This window comes from Dermochelys coriacea, chromosome 15 (genome assembly GCF_009764565.3).
Source record: "Dermochelys coriacea isolate rDerCor1 chromosome 15, rDerCor1.pri.v4, whole genome shotgun sequence".
NCBI lineage: Eukaryota > Metazoa > Chordata > Testudines > Dermochelyidae > Dermochelys > Dermochelys coriacea.
The window spans coordinates 7,575,870-7,593,786 of NC_050082.1; the positions used below are offsets into that span (position 1 = coordinate 7,575,870).

The following is a 17,917-nucleotide window of genomic DNA, read 5'->3' on the forward strand; positions in this document are numbered from 1 at the left end:
TTGTCTAATATGACAGATCCAAATCTCAACCACTCAGCCAGATTGCCTCCCAGAAAGAATCTGCCATGTCTATGATTATGTTGTTTGTTTAAATGGGACTACTCATGCATAGGTAGCCTACTGTCTTTGTGTGTTCTCCTCCTCCTCTAGTGGCTGGTTGGTTTATTGGGGCGAAGAAAATGCAAGTCATGGGCAGGTGGGACAGTGGGTAGATGGGTTCATGCAAGCCTGTGGTAAGAGCTTCCCTCTTTAAAATGTTATTCCAAACTCGTACAACCTTTGGGGGGACAATCTCCACTACCCCTCTAACCTTTGTCCTTTAGTCCCAAATTAAGGCACCTCCTTTCCTCTGGGCAATGGATAATTCTTGTATGTGGAATGCTCCCTGTACCTAAACTCCCAGCCCTAAACTCAGACTCTCTTTGGGCTTGCTGTATATTCTTGCAGCTACAGCATGTGCTCTCTCCTGAAGCCCATGTCTCTTCTCAAACGGCATCCCCATCCTCCAATGGGAGGAGACTTGGAGCAAGGAAATAGGAAAGATTGCCTGCCAGCTCAGTAGACACGAGCTCTGAGAGAAATGCAGGTGCCTCTTTGCCCCTCCACTAACCAGTCAGGGTTGCAGGGCAGCCTTCACAGAATTGCTTCTGACATGTGCACAGAAGGCTCCATACCTGACAGAGTGCTTTAGAAGAGAAAGGTTTCAGAGTAGCAGCCGTGTTAGTCTGTATTCGCAAAAAGAAAAGGAGTACTTGTGGCACCTTAGAGACTAACAAATTTATTTGAGCATAAGCTTTCGTGAGCTACAGCTCACTTCATGCATCCGATGAAGTGAGCTGTAGCTCACGAAAGCTTATGCTCAAATAAATTTGTTAGTCTCTAAGGTGCCACAAGTACTCCTTTTCTTTTTAGAAGAGAAAGTTACTCACCCTGCAGTAACTGAGGTTCTTAAAAATGTGTGTCCCTGTGGGTGCTCCACTCCAAGTGACGGTGCATCCCAACGCCGTTGATCAGAGATCTTCGGTAGCAGTGCCTAGTCGGGATGCACGCACTCAGCTGCTGTCTCACAGAGTCGTTAGGGTCTGCCTAAGCGCGCGCTTCCTGCATCCCCCTCAGTTCCTTCTCTACCATAGAGTTGTCTGATTAGGACTCCAGAGTAGAGGGTGGAGAGTGGGTAGTGGAGCACCCACAGGGACACACATCTCGAAGAACCTCAGTTACTACAAGGTGAGTAACCTTCTTTTCTTTTTCGAGTGCTGTCCCTGTGGGTGCTCCACTCCAGGTGAATGTGAAGCAGTACCCACTATGGTTGGTGGGATTTTGGAGTTGCGTGAGGGACAACAGTACACAGTACTGTATGGCCAACTATGGAGTCTGCCGTGGTATCCCATGTGATAGCATAATGTTTGGCATATGTGTAGTCAGATGTCCACGTGGCCGCCTTGCATATGTCTGTAACAGGTATGTTGTGGAGGAAGGCAATGGATTCTGACATTGCTCTAGTAGAATAAGTCTTAACACACTCTGGTGGTTGAACATTCTGGGTCTGGTAGCAGAATCTGATGCAGTCCGAGACACACTTGGAGAGTCTTTGCTTAGAGCTAGCCTCATCCTTTGATCTCTCGGTAGCAGAAACAAATAACCTAGGGCATTTAAGAAATGGTTTAGTTCTGTCAAGACAGAATGCAAGAGCCCATCGGACGTCGAGGGAACGTAACGTCGCTTCCTGTGGAGTCGTGTGAGGCTTGGGATGGAATACAGATAAGTGTATTGGCCGGTTAAGGTGGAAGGTAGACACCGCCTTGAGGAGGAATTTGGGATGGGGTCGCATAGTAACCTTGTCTTTCGAGAGAATGGTGTATGGAGGGTAGGCCATCAGGGCACTTATTTCACCAACCCTTCTTGTTGATGTTATGACAACCAAGAAAGCCACTTTCATGGACATGTGGAGCAGGGATGAGGTGACCAGGAGCTTGAAACGGGGTTCCATAAGAGCACGGAGAACTAGGTTGAGACTCCAGGAAGCTACTGGTGAATGAATCTCAGGGTAGAGATTTTGCAGGCCTGTGAGGAAGCGTTTCATGGTGGGGTGGGCGAAAAGTGAATAGCCGTTCAGAGTGTCATGGTAAGGGCCACAAGGTGTACTCTGATAGAACTGAGCGAAAGCCTGTCTGTTTTAGTTCGAAAAAATAGTCTAAGATGTTAGGGAAGGTTGCAGTCTGGGGTGTCTGTGGAAGCACCAGATGGAGAAACCACTGAAATCACCTGGCCACTGAATACACGCAGCCAGACACCAGGGCGGTTAGAAGAGCACAGCAGGAAGTGCTGTGCATCAGAGAAGCTTTGAAAACTAGTTTCATGACTGGCCAGGGTACTGTGTGACACTTCTGTTTGTTTCTCCTTGATGAAAACCTGCCCCCTTGGTTGCCTCTAAATTCCCTGTAAGCCACCCGCCCACCCCTCTTCGATCACAGCTTGCTTGCAAAGGAAATAAACCACTATCATTAAAAAAAAACTTATTATTTATTAATTGATTATAAAAATAGGGAGATAACTCAAAAGGTAGCCTGGGTGGGGTGTCGGAGGAGGGTAGGAGGGAAGGAAAAGGCCACTTCAAAACTTGTTGAATGACAGCCTTCTGTTGCTTTGGCTATCCACTGGGGTGGAGTGGTTGGGTGCCCAGAGCCTCCCACCCACGTTCTTGGGCGTCTGGGTGAGGAGGCTATGGAACTTGGGGAGGAGGGAGGGCGGTTAAATAGGGGCTGCAACGGCAGTCTATGATCCTGCTGCCATTCATGAACCTCCACCAGACATTGAAGCATGTCCATTTGATCCTGCAGTAGCCCCAGCGTTGCCTCATGCCTCGTCTGATCTTCCTGCCGCCACCTCTCCTCACGTTCATTGGCCACTTTCCTGTACTCTGCTATTGTGTCCCTCCATACATTCTGCTGAGCTCTGTCAGTGCCAGACGACTGCATGAGCTCAGAGAACATTTCATCGTGCATGCGTTTTTTTCGCTGCCTTATCTGAGATAGCCTTTGGGACAGAGGAGGAAGGCTTGAAACATTTGCAGCTGCTGGAGGAAAAAAAGGGAGTGAAGTATTTAAAAAGATACATTTTGCAGAACAAAGACTGTACTCTTTCAGGGTGAACAACACTATTCGCATTACATAGCACATGTTATTTTGGTACAAGACCGCATTTTGCATCTTATATTGAGTGCTTGCGGCTTTGGTGTTAGAGATCATACACGCAGTGCCGGGCAACAGAATTCGGCTTGCAGGCAGCCATGGTAAGCCATAGTCTTTCAGCTTCTGCAACCTTCATCACAGCAGCGCCCTCCTCTCCCATACCAAGCGAAGCACGTTGAATTGGCCATTTAGTGCTGCAGTTTTCCTGTTAATGTGCAGCAGCAGAAACCAAACTCACCCCTTCCACATCCAATTCTCTGCGATGATCACTTTACCCCTCCCCCCACCGCGTGGCTGGTATCAGGGAAGATCCCTGCTAGCCAAACGCGAACTGCTCAGCGCCAATGTCCCCCCCCACACTTCCCACCGCGTAGCTAACTGCAGCAAAGATTTCTTTTCAGCCACAGGCAAACAGCCCAGTAGGAATGGCCACCTCTGAATGTCCCCTTAATTAAATTCCCCTGTTTCAACCAGGTTACCATGAACGAAATCACTCTCCTGAGGATAACACAGAGAGATAAAAAACGGATGTTGCTTGAATGTCAGCAAACACTGGGACCATACGCTGCCAGGCTTTGTCAGGCAATGATACCAGATTACTTGCTACTAGCATGGCGTAGTAAAGTGTCCTACCATGAAGAACAGAATAAGGCTGCTCTCCCCTGAAACCTTCTGTAAAGGCTTTTAGAGTACCTCCAGGAGAGCTTCATGGAGATGTAACTGGAGCATTTCCGCTTGCTTTTATAACATGTATTATATTTAAAAAGGTACACTCACCAGAGGTCCCTTCTCCAACTTGGTTGGGTTGGGAGGGTATTTCAGTCAGGGTGATAAAAAGATCCTGGCTGTCAGGGAGAATGGCGTGCTGTGTGCTCTCCTCAAGCTCATCCTCCTCCTCCTCCTCCTCCTCATCTTCCCTGTCCACAAAATCCTCAGGCCTGGTGGAGAGTACCCCACCATCGGAGGCCACAGACAGGGGTGGGGCAGTGGTGGCGGCCCCTCCTAGAATTGCATGCAGCTCAGCGTAGAAGAGGCATGTCTGGGGCTCTGTCTCGGAGGGTCCGTTTGATTCTTTGGTTTTCTGGTATGCTTGTCTGAGCTCCTTAAGTTTCATGTGGCACCGTGTTGCGTCCCTGCTGTAGTCTCTGTCCCTCATGGCCTTGGAGATTTTTTTAAATGTTTTGGCATTTCGTCTTTTGGAATGTAGTTCTGATAGCACAGATTCCTCTCCCCATACAGTGATCAGATCCAGTACCTCCTGTTCGGTCCATGCTGGAGCTCTTTTTTGATTCTGTGACTGCATGGTCACCTGTGCTGATGAGCTCGCCTGGCCAAACAGGAAATGAGAGTCAAAAGTTCCCGGGGCTTTTCCTGTACACCTGGCCAGTGCATCTGAGTTCAGAGTGCTGTTCAGAGCAGTTACAATGGTGTACTGTGGGATAGCTCCCGGAGGCCAAAACCTTAGAATTGGGTCCACACTAACCCTAATTCGAAACGACAATGTTGATTTCAGCGCTAATCCCCCCTTTATGTCGGAAAAAAGTGGCTTTGTTGTGTGGATGGGTGCAGGGTTAATTCAATTTAACGCTACTAAATCCGACAAACTCGTAGTTTAGAGCAGGCCAAAGAAAGGACTGAAGAAGGGTGAGAGGGGAGTAAGAGTGAAAGTTGTAATGTGTGGTCTGTAGGGTACAGTAGTTGTAATGGTAAGGTGTGTGCTTGTGGAGAAAGGAATAGAAGGTATGTACCGTGAGTTGGCCTTAACCTTTCTTTCCTTTCTCATTATGACTTTATTCAACACCCAGACTGACCACCCACCTAATTTCACTGGCTGGCTGAAACAGACTTTTATTGTAAGTGAAATCTAAACTGCTTCATGGTAAACTAAGATTGTTTTCAACATTTATAAACAGTCCTAAGAATCATAAATAATATCATTTTGGGATGAAAATACATACATTCTACAAAGATGGTTTATCTTTATGACTTTCTTGTACTTATTCTTGTGTAAATGATGGAGTGAGTCAGCGGAAGATTCCTTATTAAGGGGAAAAAAGTCTGTATTTTTATTTTATTTCAGGTTTTAAAAACTTAGAAATTCACTTACTGTGATTTGAAAATTCCAAGAACTGAAGGAAACCAGGTAAGTCTGCAACCACCGTTAGTGAAAAACCTGACCCTTCACAAGAAAGTGTTGATAAAGGTCTCAACAGGGTATTAAAATGATCAGCAGTGAAAGAATGCTGATTTGGCTCTTTTGAGTCATAAAGAAACCATATTCAAATAGGGGGTAACCATTATACCATGAACAGAATATATCTAACAGTACAGTTCAGTTTGGTACCTAATAAAGAAATAACTGAAACCAATATTTAAAAACAGCTCAAACTGCTCAGTTCAGCACTAACATCCGAATGAGGGGAGGGGTACCTCACACCAACTAAATTAGAAAATAGGGTGAGATACGGTAACAGTACTGCTGCTTTAAAAAACATATTTGTATATCCACTTTGTTCACAACTCAAGGGGGAAAGAGAGGCAATGCTGTTCTAGTGACATCATGGCTGCATTTTTGCTACTTAAAGCTTGTTACCATAGCAACAGCTAACGTCTCAATGTCACACCACGCATAATTACTGACTGAAAATGAAATGTGCCACAATCAGAACACTTACATAGTCAGAGACAGGAAAATAGCCTTATTTCACCTGGGCATTAAACAAAATCCTTTACTCCATATAAATCTAATGTTTTTATTTTGTTAATATATACCAAAAAGAGACCGCTATAAATCCAACAGGCTATAAAGATGCAGTGTTACTATTTACAGTTACATTCTACTCTAGAAGAACAGAATATTCACAGATGAGAGCATCTTTATGTTTAATCAGGGTGTCTATTGCTGCTTTTGGAAGAGCCTAAGCTTTGAAAGCATTCTTACAGAGCAGCAGCAAAGAGCTGTTCACATGCAATGTTTTTAGATCTTTGGGAGGTGAGAAATTGTCATGTGTACAAAAGCTCTGAGATATTGGTTGTTTTTTGATACAAAACTGCTCTTATCGCTCATTTTTTAGGAAAAATGCAAAGGATACAATTGCTCCCTGGATATACGTGATCTATGCATGCACACAGAGAAAAGAATATTCTATACCAGTGGTTCTCAACCGGGGTCTGGGGCCCCCTGGGAGGCCCCAAACAGATTTCAGGGGGTCTGCCAAGAAGGGCCAGCATTAGACTCACTGGAGCCCAGGGCAGAAAGCTGATGCCCCGCCATATGGGTCTGAAACTCTGGGCCCTGAATCCTGCCACCCAGGGAGGAAACTGAAGCCTGAGGAATGTAGCTTCATGGGGGGCCCTGTGGCATGGGGCCCCAGACAATTGCCCTGCTTGCTGCCCCCAACACTGGCCCTGGCTTTTATATGCAGAAAACCAGTTATTGTAGCACTGGTGGGCCATAGAGTTTTAATAGTTGGGGGAGGGGGGGAGTCAGAAAGAAAAAGGTTGAGACTCTGTTCTATACAACTATCCTTGATCTCCAGTCACTGAAAAAACTTAAGTATTCAAAACAAAAACTATAACATTTTTTTAAATTTTAAAACATTCTGCTGTTGAATTGATACATGAAGGAATTATTTTTACATCAGAGACTATTTTTAAAAAATAGTCCTTAATTGACTGCAGGTGCTCCAATTAACCTGTAGCCACCTTCCCTAGTCTACAGGGAACCACGCCTTACTTAGCCTTGAGCTTATATATCTAGCACTCTCCCACTGCTCCCTGGCCCTCCTGTATCACAGTTGGCAAATGTTGTTGGCAGACATGCTTCTGGGTAATATTTTGAACCATGAATAATATGCATGCACATTCAAAGTAAATCAATTGTTTGCTGGTAACATGCCTGAAAAGCGAATATATATGGACATTTTATTATGTTCAAGAGTAGGGAACAGATAAGATGTCAGAAGCTATAAAAGCTTTTGCTGCATTCCTGCTGAGAACCCAGCTTCATAAACATTTTATTCATGCCCTCCATGCAACACTTATTTGGTTACCTTTATAATATGAAGAGACTGAAGTAAGCGTATACTGAGTAATGGCACTTTTTTTATTCTATGCAGAGTGTGTTTTAAGCTATATAGATTTAATAAGTATCTATCAGCAAATGTGTTTTCTGTATCTTTCTTTGCGGGGGGAGGGGGAGAGGGGAGAAAAAGACTCATCTTAGCCATCCTTAATTTTTTTAAGCAACATGATTATTTTTCAACAAAAATGTGTTTTATAGTGTTCTGAATCAACATTTAGCAGTGAAACAAGTTTCTCTCCTGAGATATTTCAAGATTTAAAAATTCCCAGTTCACATTTACAAGCTCTTCTCACATATATAAGGAGAATAGATAACTGAATCAGTTTACAGTCATTAATACTTTCAAATTTCCTGCCCGCAAAACATTCACTGAACAGAAAAACTAAGGAAAAATAAAACTCTGCAGCTTCTTAACAGCAAGCAACACAAGGACAAACATGCCTTGAACAAAAGCAATTGAACAACAGGTGAGGATTTATTTTCAGATAAATAACATGTCCTATTTAGGGGAGGAAGAGAGTTGATGTTTCTCTTTGTATAAAATTTCTATCAGTGTGGTAAATATTAGTGTAATAATGCAACTTTAAAAGATTAACACAAATAAAGGAATAACTTTTTGGTTTTTGTTTTTTTTAATTCTTTCTGATCTTCAACCACTGTATTCAGGAAAAAAAATACCCAGTACAATCTACTGGTATGCAACTGACAATTTCTATAACTACATAAGACAAAATAAAATGGTGTGTGTAATAAAATTATGCGCCTGTATATTTGCTATCAGTGTGTGTGTGCGTGCGCACATGTGTGTACCATAGATGGATGGACAGGGATCAGTTAACAGACAAACACAATTTCTAGTGCTTGACTTATGATTCCATAGGAGGGTTGGATGATTTAAAAAAAAAAAAAGACAACGTTTCAGAGCCTGTGTGTTTTACTGACTACTATATATATACTAGAACACCAAAATAGGATTACAAAAATGCAAAATCTGATTTTTCTTTAAATTAGTACAAGGATAAGACCAAATCCTATTTTCCTACCATTTCAGTGTAAACCCCAGTATATTTGTATACTACAAATACAGTATCAGTTAATCTTAAAATCTTACCTGAAAAATTAACTTAGATTGGTTTGCATATAAGCAATCTCATATAGGTTGAAAAGTTGGACAAAAAAACCCAAGATAATGAAAAATATCAATGTATCGAGTTTTGGGGATGTATATCGAGAGGTATCACAGGGATTGGTGCTAATGCATCTTTATTAATGATGAAGACAAAGAGGATTAACAATTTATTAAATTTATAGATGGCACTAAACAGGGAGGTGCTGAGTATCACAAATGGGGCAAAGCAACCTAGTGAGGCCAAATGTATAAGCAAGAAAAAAATAAAATTAGATTCAACCTGGAATACAGTAATGTTGAAAGAAATATAGAAATAAAATCCACTGAAAATTAGATATGTAATTGTAATACAACATAGTAGTACAAAAACAGCCAATGCAATTTTGGATTGAACACCACAGATGAATTACATGACAAACTACAGAGAGAGCGTTCCCTCTTTGCCTGGATAGCCAGTAGCCCCAAAACTGCAATTATTTACACGTATATCAATACCAGAGATTAGACAGAGTTCAGAGTAGAACAACAAAAACAATTCAAAGGTTAGACAGATTTACTTATGAAGAAAACTGTCTTGTGTTTATGGACTATTCAGAATTACTACTTACAAGTACAGTAAAACTGACTTAGAGACCACCTGTCATGAGCGACTAATTGCAAGGGGCCACAGAGCTTTTTACCCTAGCGACCACCTGTCATCTGCCATCAGTGACCACATTTTCTTATTCCCTTCAGAGCTGGGTGCCTGGCCAGCAGTTGCTGCTTTCCACTCTGCCTTTACAGCTGGACAGCCAGAGAGTGGCAGCAGCTGGCTGGGCGCCCAGCCTCTGAAGACAGTACTGCCACCAGCAACAGCGGAAAACTAAGGGTGGCATGGTATGGTACAGTATGGTGTCAGGTGTTGTGTGTCCAATGCTTTTTACAGCCCAATCCAAAGCAGGCTCGGTCTTCCACTCACTACTGCACTAACAGAAGGCATATGGTGCTAGAGTGGCATGATCTTTCTTTTGCTTTGACCCTAAACAACAACTTCCCCCAGTTCCACAGTATGCTCAAATGTCACACATGTACAGTCCTTTTACTCGGGCTGCACTTGCCCTTTGAGCATTGTGCCATATCTCAGGGAGGGAAAAAAGTAAAACTGAGCAGAGCTGACTGAGTGAAATACGTTACAAAACAATTCTGTAGTTAAGATTTCTCATTTAAATGGTTAGTTCAGCATCAGCTATATACTCAACAAAACCATCCTGCCAGAAGCATCAATAATCGTGTCTTTGCTAATGCTGCAACCTTAAACAAAAATTTATTTTTTCCTCTCCTTGTTAATACTTCTATGAACTTGAACAGAACACAGAAGCCTCTCACTGGCTGAGTTACAGCAGCAGCGTCCGAGAGCTCTTTATTCTCCTTGCCAAATTGCTGTATTTCATGCATGTGACATCATTCCTATGAACTATATGTGCTGGATGACATCACAAACAATAATTACTTTTTTGGACTTGCAGGAGTACTTTTTCAAAAGTAACTGTTGATTTTGGGTGTGTCAATTTTTGGGTGTCCAATTTCAAACATAATGAACCAGATTTTTGGAACATACACAGTCAATCAGAAATCAATCTCCTTTTTAGGAGTCTAAATTAGTCATGCAAAAATTGAGACACTCAACATTTCTAGTCATTTTTCAAAATGTAGACTGCAGTTTTAAAATGGTTACCCATGTAAGCTTAGCCTATGTTAACAATTTAGTTTTATTCAGTTAGAATGATTAAAAGTGCCGATCTACAGCCTTTATTATCTACTAGCAATTTTCAGGAAACCTGCTCCACAACTGATAGCAGTTGATTTATGTAAGGAGGACTCAGTTGTTTTTACTATTGTGTTATCTAGACCTACATTCAGCAGACTTATATGACACATTGATTAAAAACACATGAGTTTTTAATGGAGCAGGACCTGTGGGAGTGCAAGGGGAAGGTTTAAAAATAATTGCTAGTATAGATGCCACCACAGTATCCTTATTAACAGATACAGACCTCACATCATTATTAGACAATTATACATTTTGCCACACAGAGGTATTCTATAAGTTGTACTTTAGATGTCTGCACAGAGTTAAGGACCTTAATTTTTGTATGCTAGACACAGATACTATAGCTAAAAATAAATACAAAACAACTATATAAGCAAATATGGAAAATTAAGGTTGAGAAAACAAACAGAATAAACCCTTTAAGGTGCAAGTTAGACAAAGATGCTACGCAGAATAGTAAGCCATTAAATATAGTAGGTGATTGAACAAATAACTGTCAATTCACATGTGGTTTCCTTTTTCCCCATTGTAGTCTGTCTGCTTCATTAACATAAATAAAAAGCATACCTGGCAAAGATTCTTGTTCAGACACATTCACAAAAATATTTTCATTTGTTCTTTTTCACACCGGGGAAAAATGTGAGCATTATTTCAGAGATTTCTTTAGGACAGAGCAATTAGTACAGATTCTTGCTCCAACTTCTGTGTACCAGATTTTAGTCTGACTTTACTTTTGTTTTTCCAGGACACTTGCACTCTTAGCTTCCTCCCTTAGAAAATTTAAGAATCACTCCCTCCATTCCTAGGTTGGACAGCATGCCAGTTTTGGAATTAACTGAAGCAGATCCACAGAAGACCCTGCTGTCTAAGGTATAGCTGGAACTGTGACAAATACTGTTACAGTTTGGCGTTGCTCACTGAAGAAAAGCCAAATTAGCACTGTCGGCACGCATGGGCTTAGCTCCTTCACTGCAAATACCACCTGGAACCCTGTGCTGCAAAAAAAGGCAATGATTTTTAACATACAGTGGACTTTTAATTAACATAAAGGTGTAATGGGAATCAAAAGTTCTATCCACAAATAGAAACAAAATTACTGTATAATAAAAATCAATAAAGCACTAAAACCCACAGACTGCTACACATAATCATTTGTAGACTTTCCCCAAAAGTGCCAGGACTAACAATATATGTCTGCTCAAAAACTAGAAGTGATCTAAAAATCCAAAATCTAAGAGGAGAAGCGTGGAGGAAGGAAATTTAAAACAGTTTCACCTACAGTGTAATCAACACATAAATTACTATGGGGCTGCTACTCTGAAACCTATGGCAGATACAAACACATTTAAGGGACACCTACATTTATTTCGGAGGAAGAAGAGCATCGATAGCTGTGGTGAAAAAGAAAGAAGCTGGCATTAATAGCATACTGGATGATAATCTGATCTAATGGTTAGAATAGTATACAGGTAGTTGGGACTCCTGAGTTACATTCTCCTCTCATCAATGCAGCTTTAAGTGACCTTAGCCAAGTCACTTAACCTCACATTCCCTATTTGTGAAATATGGGTAATGATATTTGACCATCTTTTGTAAAGCTCTTTGAGAGGTCAGATGAAAGATACTATACTGAAGTGCAAATATCTTCTATAGCAGTGGTCCCCAAACTTTTGAGGATTGTCCGTTTCTCCCCCCCCCCCCCGGGCCACCCCTCCCACCCCCAGGCTAGCAGGACCACAGCTCTGGGGGGCCGGGGGAGGGGGGACAGTCAGGGATAAGGGGGCCAAGGCTGGGGCAGCACCTGGGAGCGGGGCTGTGGCCAGGGGCCAAGACTGGGAACAGAGCTGCAGCCAGCAGCAAAGCTGGGGGGGCGAGCACGAGACCATCAGCAGAGCTGCACCAAGGCTAGGGACAGGGTCAAGCTCAAGGCTGATAGCAGGAAGGGGCTGGCTGGCACTCCCTGCCCCTGTGGGGGTAGCCTGCACCCTGCCATGCTCCTCAGACATTCCTCTGTACCCCCTCAGGGGGGCATGCCCCACACTTTGGGGATCTCTATTCTATAGGATGCAAAAGAGCAATGAACCATGCTAAAACTCACACCACCAAACTGACATTCTGAAGTGGCCCATTTAGGCTTTTGCTGATAATTATACTTTAATGAGAAGCAATATCACAAAATCCAATTGGACTCACTTATATTTCTAAATATTTTCCAAGTTACTTCAGCAAATTAACTGCTGTAGTAACAAGACATAACTGTTTAATTCTTCAGTCTCTTCAGATTACATTGGTATTGTATTAGTCTACAACAGTGGTGCCCAAACTTTTCCTGTGGTGGCCCAACTTACCAGTTATGGAATCTATCCGCTTCCAGCCTCCATTACTTTACGTTGGTTCAACCGAAGAGCTTGGGCTGAAGGCGAAGCTGAGGGCTGAACTGGGGATGGGGAAGGAACCAGGGCTAGAGGTGGAGCTGGCATGGGGGCAGAGAGGAATGAGGGCAGACCTGGACTGGAGGTAGAATGGAGCTCTGGCTCATGACAGAGCTAAACTGGGGGTGGACCAGAGCTGCAGCTGGGGGCGGAGCTGCAGCTAGGGACAGAGCTAAGCTGGGTGGCACTCCCTCTCTGCTCCCCGTGGGGGCTGGCAAGCGCCCCGCCATGCATCCCCTGAACGTTCCTCCATGCTCCTTAGAGGCTTGTGCCTCACAGTTGGGGGACCACTACTCTACAAGGAACCAAATGTCATAATTCCTCACCTGTTCGGAGTCTGATTTTTAAGCCTTCTTGCCACTGCCATCCCTCATATCTTGCAAATATATTTATAAAATGCTTTTCTGGGAGAGGAGAAAATAAATGTTCCGATGGAAAATATTTTTCCACACAATCACTTTGTGGAAATCACATGAGCAATTTAATGATGTGGCAATTGTTCAGTTTGTTTAATGCACAATGCAATCGTGCTCACAGTGCGATTCTTAACTCTTTCACACTCACACAACCAGTGACATGCACTGAGTGAGAGCGGAGAAGCTGATTTCAGCAGTGCGTATGTTACATTAAATAATATGATATATACTATATACATAAGTATAGGTTACATATTTGTATATTTGATAACTATTAGGTCCAGCAAGTATAATAAAATCTACTGGGAGATCTACAGTGATATACCCATAGAACAGATAGAGCTTCAAAACTAGAACAGTTTCAAGAGGCTTGAATGTATCTATCATCAGTTTATTCTGGTACAAGTATTCAGGATAAACCTCTCCAGAGCTTGGCAACATAATAATTAGTAACTGTCAGCAATCAAAGGGGTTATGCACAGTCTAACACAGGAAAGTTAGAGTGATGAAATATATTATTCTTCCATCTTCAGCACAAATATAATCTGCCAACAAAATTAAAACAGCACGGGAAGGAATGGTTTCCATTTAACATGCTACAGTTGGAGCACATCTTGACTAGAGATAAGAAAAGCGGAAACTGTCCATTTAATTTAAGGTGCATAATCATTTCTGCTTCTCCTATTTCACCCATTTCTTACCCAGAAAAGCAACTTCTTCCAAACAAGAACCATCAGAACAAATACAACTACTACCTCAAGATTATGTACGTATGCACATGTAGAAGATGTGTATTAACCTCTGGAACAGCATAGAGCAATTAGCTATGATTTTCAGGTGTAGTAAAGCCTATTACGACTAGTGCTAGGGGTTTTTTCCCTCTTATGCCTTAACTGACGAATAATCATATCTAACTATCAAATAATGGCAATTATTGGGATTGTATTTGTACCTTTGACATAACTGAAGGTATTGCCCCTTAATATTATAAGAAAGACTAATCCGTAAATCATTAATAGTATAATTTATCTGGCAAGGCTAATGCTTTTCAAAGAGTTTGTATCCTTTCCATTCTGAACCTCTCTCCATAAAGTAGAAAGGGACATTTCTTCTGGAGGCTACAGAAGGTCAAGAAAAAATAAATATATATAAACAACTGCCAAGTTTTGTGCTGCTCTTTGTCTAATATTTTATGCAAACAATTTAATGAGACAATGTGCATAATTGCACATAATTTGCAAATATATTTATAATCTGATTTTAAAAAAAGACTGCAGATTTAGTGCTGGTGAAAGGAACTGCCTTGATAGCCCTGTTGAATGATGCGCTCTCTTTATCTACAGGGCAGCGGGAAGGTAAGTTTCTCTGCTGGCAAGCCTCCACTCTTACGTAGGGGGAAGACTTCCTTAAAGTGTAAAAGGAATACTTCAGTCTCCATGGCCCATGAAGTTCTTGGTCTCTCTTCTGAGTCTGATAATTAATATGAAACATGGTGGTGAATTTGTGACATAGGAGCTGGAACTGAGAACCAAACTCATCACATATATGGGCCACAAAATAATCTTTAGATGGCAATATTCCTACTGAGATGGGTTGGATTCAGACTACAGGTCAGGAGGTCTCTGAATTCACTTCTAAATACCGTATTCTGCAATATAAAATAATTTTAATTATTATAATTATTCAAGGATCCTCAGACTAACACACACCCCTCTCACATAGGTCATTCAGCAGGGTTTGAACCAATACCCTTCAGATCCAAGCCAGAGACCATCTCCGCATCAGATATAGGAGTAAACAGATGGAGGAAGCTTGCTGTTATCCTCTGTGAAGATCAACGAGAGAGGATGGCATAACACATACTTTACCAAGAGACTATACAGCTAATTGTGAAATAGTTCTAAAATGTTCAGCATTAGGATTCCTGGGTTCTGTTCATGGTTGTGGGAGCAAAGTATAGTCTACAGGTTACCAGCATCGCCAAGTATACTGATAACTGTTTGGGTCATTTGCAGGTACTGGATCTGGGATTTCTCTGGTTCTACAAGCATGAATCTCCACCATCAGAGCTCAAGGTCTATGTTGATCATCATCGAGACAGAAACAGAATTATAAAACTCTATATACTATTTAGCCACTAGAGAGAGACAAAGAGCCATAATGTGTTAGTATGAGTTACACAAGTACATCATTTTGCCTATTTCTTCTGGAAGGCAGTGTGGCAAAATGGATGACTTGGCCCTGTTATATTACAAACCGGGAGCTCTATTCCCAGATCGGCTTGCAGTGACTTTCTCCAATCTCCCAGTTCTCTCATCTGTAACACATGGGTGAAACACAGTTACCTTCCCCTAAGGCTGGGCTATGAGACCTTCATTAATGAGGGCTGTAAAATAACACAGAAATGTTAAGAGGACTCAGAAGAAGAGCTGGGATTAGAATTCACAGTTTCCTGGCTTGTAGTTCAGTGCCTCTTCCACTACGCTACAAGGTGAGTGGGTTGGGTTTTTCTCTCTCCAAAACTGTGAAATTTTACCTCTTATGCAGAAATGGTAAACTCGTGTAAATTGTGAGTGTTATGTGACTTTCATGACAATTGATGGGTCTGCACAAAGATTATATACAATTATTCTATCCTCTTTTAGTCAGTTTCTAAATCCAATTTCAGAGTATGTAAACATATTTTTGCACCGCACAAAGTAATTGGTAATTAATGCATCCGATGAAGTGACCTGTAGCTCATGAAAGCTTATGCTCAAATAAATTTGTTAGTCTCTAAGGTGCCACAAGTCCTCCTTTTCTACATGCTGTATACAGGTCAAACTTACCGTCTTTCTGGGCTTTGGCTTCATTTGTAACTCAAACAACAACAACAAAACATGAACCTTAATCTAAATGTTTTCCCCAATTCAGGATGGCTGTCCTAGGGTTTCTTGCAGGACCTCCATTTTTCCAATGCTACTTCTCTCTAATAGAGGGTGACACTGAAGTTTGTGAAGTTAACAAGAAGCATCTGTTATTTTGGGTATGTCTACACTCAGTCTGGAGGTGTAATTTCCAATTTGGGTAGATATGTACACACTAGCTTTGATCAAGCTAGCATGCTAAAAAAAAAGAAGCATGGCTGCCGTGATTCAATCAAACCTAGCCCAAGTACATTTACACCTCCAACTGAGTGCAGACATACCCAATGAGTCAGCAGAACTTCTTCAGCTCCATACAGTGTTCTAATTTCTGCTAACAAGGTGGGTCAACAGAATAGCATTCCTCTGTTGGGTTGGAGTTCCTGACCCCCTATTACAGAACAGAGGTTTTCTTTCAGCAGTGGAATAAAATGATGGGGGCTGTTATTTTCTTTTAACCAAGTACCCTCTAATAGTCTCTTATTTACAGAGGGGGAAAGTCTTGTAATAAAATACATTTTGTCAACAGAATACAGCACTAGCTCTATTAATCAGTGAACTAAACCAACTAGTGCCAGCTACTTACTACTGTAGCAGCTCACAGTGCAGGCTTTTAGATGTCACATGGAGTGAACTGTTACAGAAGCAGACTAGAAAATGCAGTAAAAAATAAAAGAAAGGATTAGAGTATAAATTTTCTTATTAACGTTGTGTGTCTACATTTCCCTCATGGTTTTCAGGTTAAGACCGATTAGCCTGTTTATAATAAACAGATGCTCTGAATATATCATTTATCTTTGAAAAGACAAGATGGGTGACGTAATAGCTTTTATTTACTCCTGGGGGAATTCTGCACCAATGCACAATGCAGAATTTTGGAGAAATTAATGTGTGCACAGAATTCCCTTTCCCCCACAAAAATGGGCTGCGGTACTTTTAGCGGCTGGAAACGTTATACAAGATAGAGCCTGTTATTTGCTCTATCTTGTATAATCGATTCAGGCTGAAGAAGCAAAAACATATTTCCAAAAATTTGCTCTCTTTACTAAAAGGACTGTGCTTGCAATTTGAATCCGCTTTCCCATTAAAGTTTATTTTCAACCTTGTAACGTGTAGCCTCATTATTTCCCAACAATTAATGTTGTAGAACAGCGATAGCACTGATTAACAGCACATACCAAATTTCATGGATATATCTATATTAAAGCATTTTTGAGATATTAATTAAAAACTTGGGAAATATTTTACCGCACAATTTCATAAGAAAATCTAACTTGCAATTTATAAATAAAATTTATATTAATTATGTATATTAAAAATACTTCTTACTTCATTAAAATATACTTTAATAATAATTTTGTGTAACAAGAAAATGCGATCGTTTTTGTCCAGAAAATCCAAAATAAATTCCAAGTACCTGAAGTGGTTAAGATAGGACAAGCAGGTACATTATAAAAAAATATAATGCTTTTGTTCATTGCTTTTCGAAGATCATAACAAGAAACATTTGGATGCGGTAGCAGCACAGGAAGATTTGGCCATGGCTTCAACAAAAAAATCAAATCTGCCCCCCATGATTGATAGCTGATTTATGGAAGAGGATCTCAATGATATCTTTACTTTTCAATCTGAAAAGCCAAATTTGGGCTTTTGTGAAAAGCAAAGAAGAAATCAGCAATGTGCAAGATGGAAAAGGAAGTGAATGGCAAGCTCAAACCATGTAGCTTCAAGACAAGTGAAGCAAGTACGGTGAAAAGTTTCAACCTTTGGCGGCATGTAAAATGTAACCATCCTGAAAACGATGCGTTCTGGTTACTAAAAAGGACCAAGAAGATGAGGCAAAACAGGAAGCTGGCACGGCTAAACGACATTCAACTGGCTCTTTGAAAACTCCTGGAGAAAAGATTTTTTGCAGAGCTTCATATGAAAAGAAACCCAAAATTGAGCAAACA

General features: G+C 41.3%; 1 protein-coding gene across 4 annotated transcripts in view; it reads right to left on the reverse strand.

Annotated features, from left to right (window-relative positions):
- Positions 1–17,917, reverse strand: part of MED13L (mediator complex subunit 13L) — a 415,135-nt gene that overhangs the window by 130,313 nt on the left and 266,905 nt on the right. The window lies entirely within an intron of this gene.